We start from the raw sequence: 8,884 nt of genomic DNA on the forward strand, positions 1-8,884 counted from the left end.
AACTATGTGCTTTCCCCCTCCCCATCAGCTTGTCTTTTTTATCAGTTAAATATGCAGGCCTCCTTCTACCTATAAACCATGGGATGGCCGTTGTTGTGACTATAGCTAGACAATCAAACCTGGGCTTCTGGAACTTGGAGTAGCTTCGTGGTGGGAGAGACCAAGCTCAGGCCAAGCACTCTACCTTACCCTTCTTGTGCTAGCCTTCAAAAGTTGTGTTCTGCCCATTAAGTACCCACAGAGCCCAAGGGTTACTGAGCCCTGCTCAGGTTGGCTTCCTATCTTTGCAAAGTTCTCATGTTGCAAGCCGATTAAGGAGCAACTCAAACCCAGGTTCTCAGCAGGCAGAGCACTGAAGCAAGCAAGCACAGAAACTGGCCTCTCTCTCGGGCCACCTGTGGCACCCAGCCCCGAGTATTAATCACTCGGTAGTCTTGGCTGAGGACACAGAATTACGAAAGTAGGCTGTCCTGGGCAGGCTCCTGGGCTAAATTCCACCCGGGCTGACAACCCATTCACGGTTCTACTACTGGGGTCTGAGGTCTCTGCCCTTCCCTTGTCCAGATCTTGGGGACAGAACCTGAGGGCAAATCCTGAACTTGCTGTGAGTCCAGGGGCAAAAGAGGGAGAGGGCAATAGTTTGTTTCCCTAGTGACGAGCACAATCCACATCAACAGGGGACCTAAAAGACACTTTTCAGGTTTACCAACCAGAAGAGTCCAAGTCAGAAAAAACAATGGGCTTAAGGTGTACCCATTCCAGAATTAACATTCTTTCTGTGGCTCAGTGAGCCCACGGCTCCTGTTACTAAGCTTGCCAGATGTGAAGACCAACAGGTTCCCTGGTCCCCTTCAGCCCTGCTTACCTGGAAGGCTGCGTTGCTGCAGCCCTGGTTCCACTGGGCTGTTGGCCTCAGTTCCATGCTCACCTCCCCGCCACTGGGCTGAACATTCTTGCCTTGTTCTGACATGGACATCCTGGGCCTGAGAGCGGAGCACCGCCTCTGCTCTTCAGAGGGCCACCTGCTGCTGCCTCAGTTTGGAAACCCTGCCAGTAACCTTTTAAATGACTTGGGCTGGAACCTGGTTGGGGTGGGGCAGGCGGGGCGGGCAGGAGGGCGGGGTGAAGTCTCTTTTTTGAGCAGGTCCACCCCTTCTTCTTTCCAGGGATACCCAGAATAGACTTTGTATCACAAACTTTGTGTCCGTTTTCTCTGTAGTCTTTTGCAAAATTGTCTACTTCCTGTGGATGGCCCTGGGGGCTAGGCAGGTGTTGCTGCATGGATGCCAGGCACGTGATAGGTACAATAGGCATGACTTTGTATTCTACCCGGAGAAAGACAGTAAAGGGATGATGAGAATCAGACGCAGGTCTAGCCTGCAAAACCTTTCTCTGCCCCCTGCTTCAGACTGAGGTTTTCAAAACCCCAAGAATAGAAGTGCAGAGGTGTGCCTCATGAGCAGAAGGAGACGGACTGCACACTCCCTAATATTTTAAATAAACTGTATAGCTACGACCTCCCCCTCCTCCCCCTCCTCCCCCTCCCCCCTCCCTCCCCCTCCTCCTTCACCTCCCCCTCCTCCCCCTCCTCCCCCTCCTCTTTCTATTCCTCTTCCTCCTCCTTTATCATCATGTAGTTTCTCATTAATGAAAACTAGAATTATAAAATTTAATATGGGGAGACAGTGGACATAAGAACAGGAGAAAAACTTCCTAGAGACCATATCTGGATGGTGGTTTTATGAATGATTGCTAAAGTATCCTTTGTATTTCTCTGATTTTCCTATGAAGTTCATGGCTTTTATTTTCACTTATAGACTCTAGAAATGCTTAGGGGATCATCTAACTTATTGTGTGGCTTCAAATCCCAGCTTTTCCCCTTCAAGTCCTCAAACTACAGCTTAAATCCAACCTACTGTCCATTTTCAGATGTCCCAAGAGTATGTTTTAGGTTAGTAATTGAAAAATAATTAAAGGGAGGAATATTTCACTATTTTTAATTTTAAGTTAATGTTTTTAGACTTAAATACAAAGTAATGGGCTTTATCATGTGTCTTCATATGTATGTGTCCTAGGGTGTCCTGGTTGGTTACTGTGTTAGTTTGAATGTAATTGGCCCCCATAATCTCATAGGGAGTGGCATTAGGAGGCGAGGCTTGGTTGGCGTGGGTGTGGCCTTGTTGGAGGAAGTGTGTCACTGTGGGGATGGATTTTAAGGCTTCCTATGCTTGGATATGGCCTAGTATCTCAGTCAACTTCCTGTTACCTGTAAGGTGTAGGACTCTCACCTACTCCTGCATCTCCCTGCACGCTGCTGTGCCCCCCAAACTGTAAGCGAGCCCCTCAATTATATGTTTTCCTTATATGACTTGCTGTGGTCATGGTGTCTCTCACAGCAATAGGAACCCTAAGACAGTTACCCTCCCCCACAGCCTCTTTGCCCCATCAGTCTCCAGCTGAGTCCCTTCCTCCCTCCAGTTAAGCTTTCTCTTGGACTTTATCACATACAGGGAAGGATATTTTATGACACATGAAAATCATATGAGATTCTAATTTCAAGCTGGGTGTGCCAGCACACCCTTGTAGCCTTGGCATTCGGAGGCAGAGACAGGGTTGCTGCAAGCTGGAGGCCAACATGATCTAGACAGCAAGTTAGAGCTCAGCCAGGGTCAGTAGTAAGACTGTCTTAGAAGAAGAAGAAAAAAAAAAAAAAAAAGAGCAGGAAGATGGCCGAGTGAGTAAAAGCACTTTTTGGCTCAAATCTAAGGACCCAGTTTTGGTCTTGGGGATGGTACAAGGAGAGAAACAACCCCTGAAAATAGTCTTCTGACCTTTGCATTGTGGTACTCAGACTCCCTCCCATACACATGTAAAAATGTAGTCCTTTTAAAAAATCAAAGTTTTAGTGTCAGAAATGGTTCGCTTGGAAGACAATTGCTGATGCATTGTTTAAGGCTGCTGTATGGTAATTTCGGGGACTTGACTGGTGGCTGATTTTCTTGCAGCTGCCTGTTGGATGCTACAGTCCTGGAGCTAGGTTTGTAGTGCAGTGGTAGGACTTTTGTGCATCAAGCAAAGGCCCTGGGTTCAATCCCCAGCCTGGGGCAGAAGCCATAACCCAATGTGTTCTCTGCCTATTGGCTAAAGACACAATACATGGATATTTCTGAGCCTATCCTCTGGCAACAGAGAGTACAGTTTGTACAGTTTGATTATAAAATCCAATGCCCTGGATGCAGTGAGGCACACCACAGAGAAGGTGGAGAGGAGTGTGAGTTCACAATCAAACTGGGCTGTGTTCCAAGACCTAGCTCACTCCCCTCCCCACAAAGACACACACAGTGATCACAGCTTCTCATTCTCCAACCCCACGAGGACCCTAACATGCCCCAAATGGTCACGTCCAGACTAAGATTGATCTCATATGCAACCTGGAGCCTGTGCAGATTTAACTCTTAGAACTAATGGGAATCTAGCTGTGTCTTGAAATACCAGAGCTGACTGGACTTGGGGGTGTAACTAGAGTGGAGGTACCTTGCTATGAGCTATGTATATGTGGCTTATTTTTTTGGTTTTTCTTCTTTTGTTTTTTTGAGACAGTGTTTCTCAGCATGGCTGTCCTGGAACTGGCTCTGTAGACCAGGCTGGCATTGAACTCACAGAGATCCGCCTGCCTATACCTGTGGATTTTATATCATCTAGAGTCATGTCACATCTTGGTTTGCTAGGAATAGCTGCATCTCTCAACCCCTCTGGGCTGTTTTCATCTTGGAGCCCTCCAATCTCATATTTTGTTTGTTTGGGTTTTTGATGGTGGTGTTGTTTTGAGATTGGGTTTCTCTGTGCAGCCCTGGCTGTACTAGAACTCACTTTGTAGACCAGGCTGGCCTCAGAGATCTGGCAAAGGTAAATAAAACCAAGAAAACAATAGGACCTGCCAGGGAGACTGAGTCTAATATATTTTCACACTTTGAAACCCTCAACTACCTAATGCTTAGTCTAAGCATAAGGTACCACTAGCCTTCTGGAGTCCCCTGGAAAGGAGTGCTTGGAGCTGTGAGCCACAGAGGCACAGAGGACGGAAGTCACACACCAAGGTCCCTGTTCTATCTGCAGTGCTTTGAGAGTTCTAGAAATGGGTGGGCTCTGTGATAAAGAACTTACTGGTTGATGAAAGGTTGTCGGGGAACTCGGGGACTGAGGGGCAGGATCAGTGGTGGGGTCATTCTTTCCTGCCTTCCTTGCTTCCTAATCCACCTTTCCTGCTGTTTGTTTGTTTGTTTGTTGAGATAGTATCCCGCTATACAGCCTGGTACTTGTTACATAGCTCAAAGCAGCCTCAAACTCCTGACAATCCTCCTGCCTCCTGCTCCTGAGGATTACAGGCATAATACACCACTATGCCCAGCTAGTAGACTTCCTTCATTCTTTCTCTTTTTCCTTTTTTGTTGTTGTTGTTCAGACAGGGTCTTACTATGTACCTCTGGCTGCCCTGGAACCCTGTGTAGACCAGGCTGACCTCGAAGGCACAGATTCCACAGAGCTGCACCTGCCTCTGCCTCCGGAGTGCTGAGGTCAAAGGCGTGCGCCGTCCTGCCCAGCCCCAGAGCACTTTCTCAGCGTGCTCCACATTACAGCAATGGCTCTTCACCTTCCCGCCCTTGTGTCCTGAGGACTAGGTGGGACTGAGTTCCAAAATGAGTGGTTAGGGAGGGAGCCTAAGTTTACAACAGCCTGTTCTCCCTGTAAGAGCAAGGTAAACTGGAGAGGATGGCTTTAACTCCATCCTCAGAAAAAGCCTCCTTGAGAAATTCCCTTCATGGCACAAGGCTGATTCAGCCCCAGCAAAAGAACCATAGACAGTTCCAAGGAGCACCCAAACTGTGCCTACCCCAGTCAAAGTGACCCCATCCGGGTGGTCAGGCAATGACTAATTTTGGTAAATAATACCTTCTCGTCACAACTGTCCTTGTGGGCAACTGTTAGTGACAATTTTGAAATTCCCCTAGATCACAGTCAATGAATCCATAGGTCACCTATTCTTACCCAATTCTGAACAGCCAAGGCATGTACCACCCTGCTTGTGGTTTTTCCCTTTAAAAACCCCTTGCAAGCTGGGTGTTGGTGGCGCATGCCTTTAATCCCAGCACTCGGGAGGCAGAGGCAGGTGGATCTCTGTGAGTTCGAGGCCAGCCTGGTCTCCAGAGCCAGTGCCAGGATAGGCTCCAAAGCTACACAGAGAAACCCTGTCGAAAAATCAAAAAAAAAAAAAAAAAAAACCAAAAAAAAAAACCAAAAAAAAATAAAACCTTGCAACTGAGGCCAGGCACCCTTTTCTTGCAGCTGCTGTGCCAGTTTGCTGGACAGGGTCCCTGCTGAGGCTTGTAATTTGATATTAAACCTTATGCATTTGCATCAGTGAGTCGGCTCCCTGGTGGTCTTTTTTTGGGGTCTCACGAACTTGGCATGACACACCCCAAAGCCTGAGCTGGAAAGAACTGAAGAGCTGATGGTGCAAAACCCACAGGAGCAGTCGCCCTAAGGGTCCAGTCAGGCTTTGTGCTGAACATGAAGTACTGGCTTTGACAGGGCACAGGAGACTCCTTGCTGAGCTCACTTTTACCAAGAGCAATGGGTTTAACCTGCTTGCAACACAGCCTTTACCTTGGCATTAAACTGTCTCAGGTAAGTTGACTACCAACTGCTGTTAGTTGCAAAATGTGCAAAATGTGTTTAGCACATGGAGAAAATGTCCACACATGAAAGACTGTAGGCAAACCTGCTGGAATCTTCCTGCTTTTGTCTCCCCAATTTTGGATTATGGGCATGTACTACCATGTCTGTTTTTTTTTTTTCTCTTCCTCCTCCTCCTCCTCCTCCTCTTCTTCCTCCTCCTCCTTCTCCTCCTTCTCCTCCTCCTTCTCTTGGTGCTGGGGGTCCTGAACTCATGCTTGTGTGGCAAGTGCTTTACCAACTTAGCTGTCTTTCTAGGCTCCCAAAGTTGTTTTCTTTTTATTGTTGTCATTTGAGACAGGGCATCTCTATGCTTCTTAGGTTAGCTTGGAAGTAACCACATAGCTCAGGCTGGCCTCACACTCTCTGCAATGCTCCTGTCTCAGCATCTTGAATGCTGGATCACAGGCATACATGAACACACTTGGCTCACAGCTCTAAACACTTTCTGCTTTGGGAAACACTCTGACCCTTATTGGTTGGCTGTTCTAAGGGGAAAAATCATCTTTGGAAAAAAGTGAATACTCAAATATGTTTTATTGGCTATTTTATAACCATCACAGCAAGCATTATGAGTGGATGTTAACATCAATGGCTGAAAACTTTATGGCGGGAACATTTGCATAGACATTCAGTATCTTCTCATAAATGGCATGTTCTTAATCAAAGTCAAGGGGAACAGACTTTACATGGGGAGACCCAGAAGATGCTGCTTTAATCAAATAATCGCTCAAAATAGGACCAAGTAAAAGTCTGCTTCTTCAGACAGGAGGTGCTAGGGACATACCATATCCCCTGTTATTACTCCCAACAGACAGAGACATAACCATAAAGAGACACTGGGCCTAGCTAGGGGACATCTGCCAGGAACTACATTCCTTGTGTGAAGACCATTCAGAGACAAATAAGACAGAGACTTCTGACTTATAGGACAGTAACCAGACATGAGGAATAGATGGAATGCATCTTTCTTGGGGGTCCTGGAGCAAGGGAAATATTTATCACAAAAGACAATTAGGAACTGGTGAGATGGCTCACTTATGGCCAAGCCTGATATTGTGAGTTTAGTCCCTGTAATCTACATGGTGGAAGGAGAGAACCAACTCTCCTTTTTATTTTTCTTTTTTTAATTTTGTGTATGAGTGCTCTGCACACCAGAAGAGGGCACCAGATCCTATTACAGATGGTTGTGAACCACCTTGTGGTTGCTGGGAATTGAACTCAGGACCTCTGGAAGAGCAGCCAGTGCTCTTAACCGCTCCAGCTCCCAAGAACCAACTCTTGCAATTGTTCTCTGGTCTCCATTAGTGAATCCTGTACAATCTTGAACACAACACGCACACACACTCAATAAATAAATAAATGAACTTTAGCAAAAACAGAACACCGGGTTGTAGTGGCCCACACCTTTAATCTCAGCACTCAGCAGATGCAGGCAGGCAGGCAGATCTCTGTGAGTTCAAGGTCAGTCTGGTCTACAAAGTGAGTTCCAGGAGGGCGTTGGTGGTGCATGCCTTTAATTCCAGCACTCGGGAGGCAGAAGCAGGCAGATCTCTGTAAGTTCGAGGCCAGCCTGGTCTCCAGAGCAAGTGCCACGATAGGCTCCAAAGTTATACAGAGAAACCCTGTCTCGAAAAACCAAACCAAACAAACAAACAAACAAAAACAAAACAAACAACAACAACAACAAAATAGAGTTCCAGGATAGTCACGACTATTACACAGAGAGACCCTGTCTTGAAAAACAAAAAAACAACCAAACAAACAAAAAACCCGCCACTACCACCAACAAAAACCCCACAGTAGAACATAGACTCCTGGTTCTCACTGTGACTGGAAGCCACAGCAGACATTCTCAGTCTGGAGGCCTCAGACACCACCCACGTTCCTGGTTCTCCAGCTTGCAGGCACATTCCTGGGCCTTTCAGTCTCCAGGGTATTGTGAGCCCATGCCTCTACTGAATGTCAACTATCTGCATACCTACGGGGTTAATGTCTGCTACTCCGAAGAACTCTGATACAGGATTCAATAGTCTCGCTTCACAGGGGAGAAAACAGGAACTAGGCTATTCCCTGAGCGCTTTGGGATTTGTTGCTCTGAATAAGGAAACAATCCCAGGTTCTAACTGTGAAACCCATGTGCTTTCTAAGAACCTATGCCATTTCTCAAAACACAAGGTAAACCCGGAGCACCTTTAATCCCAGCACTCTGGAGGAGAGGCAGGCAGATTTCTGTGAATTCCAGGCTATTCTGGTCTACACAGAGAGTTACAGGCCAGTTTAACTCTGTCTCAAAAATAGACAAACCAACAAAATGCATATTGGCAGGGCATAGGATCATACCTGACCACACCTTCGAATCTCACGCCTGGGGCCGGGAGGTAAAGCTGAGACAGGAGTCTAAGGATTCAGGCGTTATGCTGGCCTGCCCCTTTCACCTGGCAGAATGCATGCACGCAGTACCCTGGTCAGCCCGGGGTTCCATGGTTGCACTCAGGTGCAAAGGACCCCTTTGAAAGAAAGACCCCACCCACTTACGATCTCTTCTCTTTCCTTCTCTTGCCCTGGGGAAGACAGGATTGTCCTTCTGTCCTCTCTGTCTCTCTGTCTCTTTACCTCTTTCCACTTTCCTTCCCCTTTCTCACTAAGCTCTGTCTGCCTGGCATGTTTGTCTCCTGCCTCTGTCACCCTCACCTGCCATGGAATCCACCAAGGTCCCCCTCGTGGCATTGTTCCTAAGGAGGAACATCTTTCATGAATGAGTTCAAGGCATCCTGGGGTATATAGAGAGATGCTACCTCAAACAAAGAAAAAAGGGGGATCGCAACATAAGGACAGATGGTCAAATCCCAAACTCAGATTCTGGTAATGTATTGATGCTAAGCATTCAGACCTTGTATTGAGTTTTTTGTTTATTTTATGTTTTTGACTGGTCTTAAGACACACACACTGGATCGTTTATGAGTAAAGCGTGTGATTTGCTTCCAAATGGTTTATTCATAAAAGCAGCAGCCATAGCCATGCATTGTGGACGTGAATGAGTTTGAGCAGAATAAGGAAAGCAGTGAGGCCCAGCTGTGAAGGAGAACCTGCTGTGGAGACTTGGGTTGTTCTTGGAACTTTTCTAGAAATTTGAGATTATACTGAGTGA

This window comes from Cricetulus griseus, chromosome 3 (assembly GCF_003668045.3).
Source record: "Cricetulus griseus strain 17A/GY chromosome 3, alternate assembly CriGri-PICRH-1.0, whole genome shotgun sequence".
Taxonomy (NCBI): domain Eukaryota; kingdom Metazoa; phylum Chordata; class Mammalia; order Rodentia; family Cricetidae; genus Cricetulus; species Cricetulus griseus.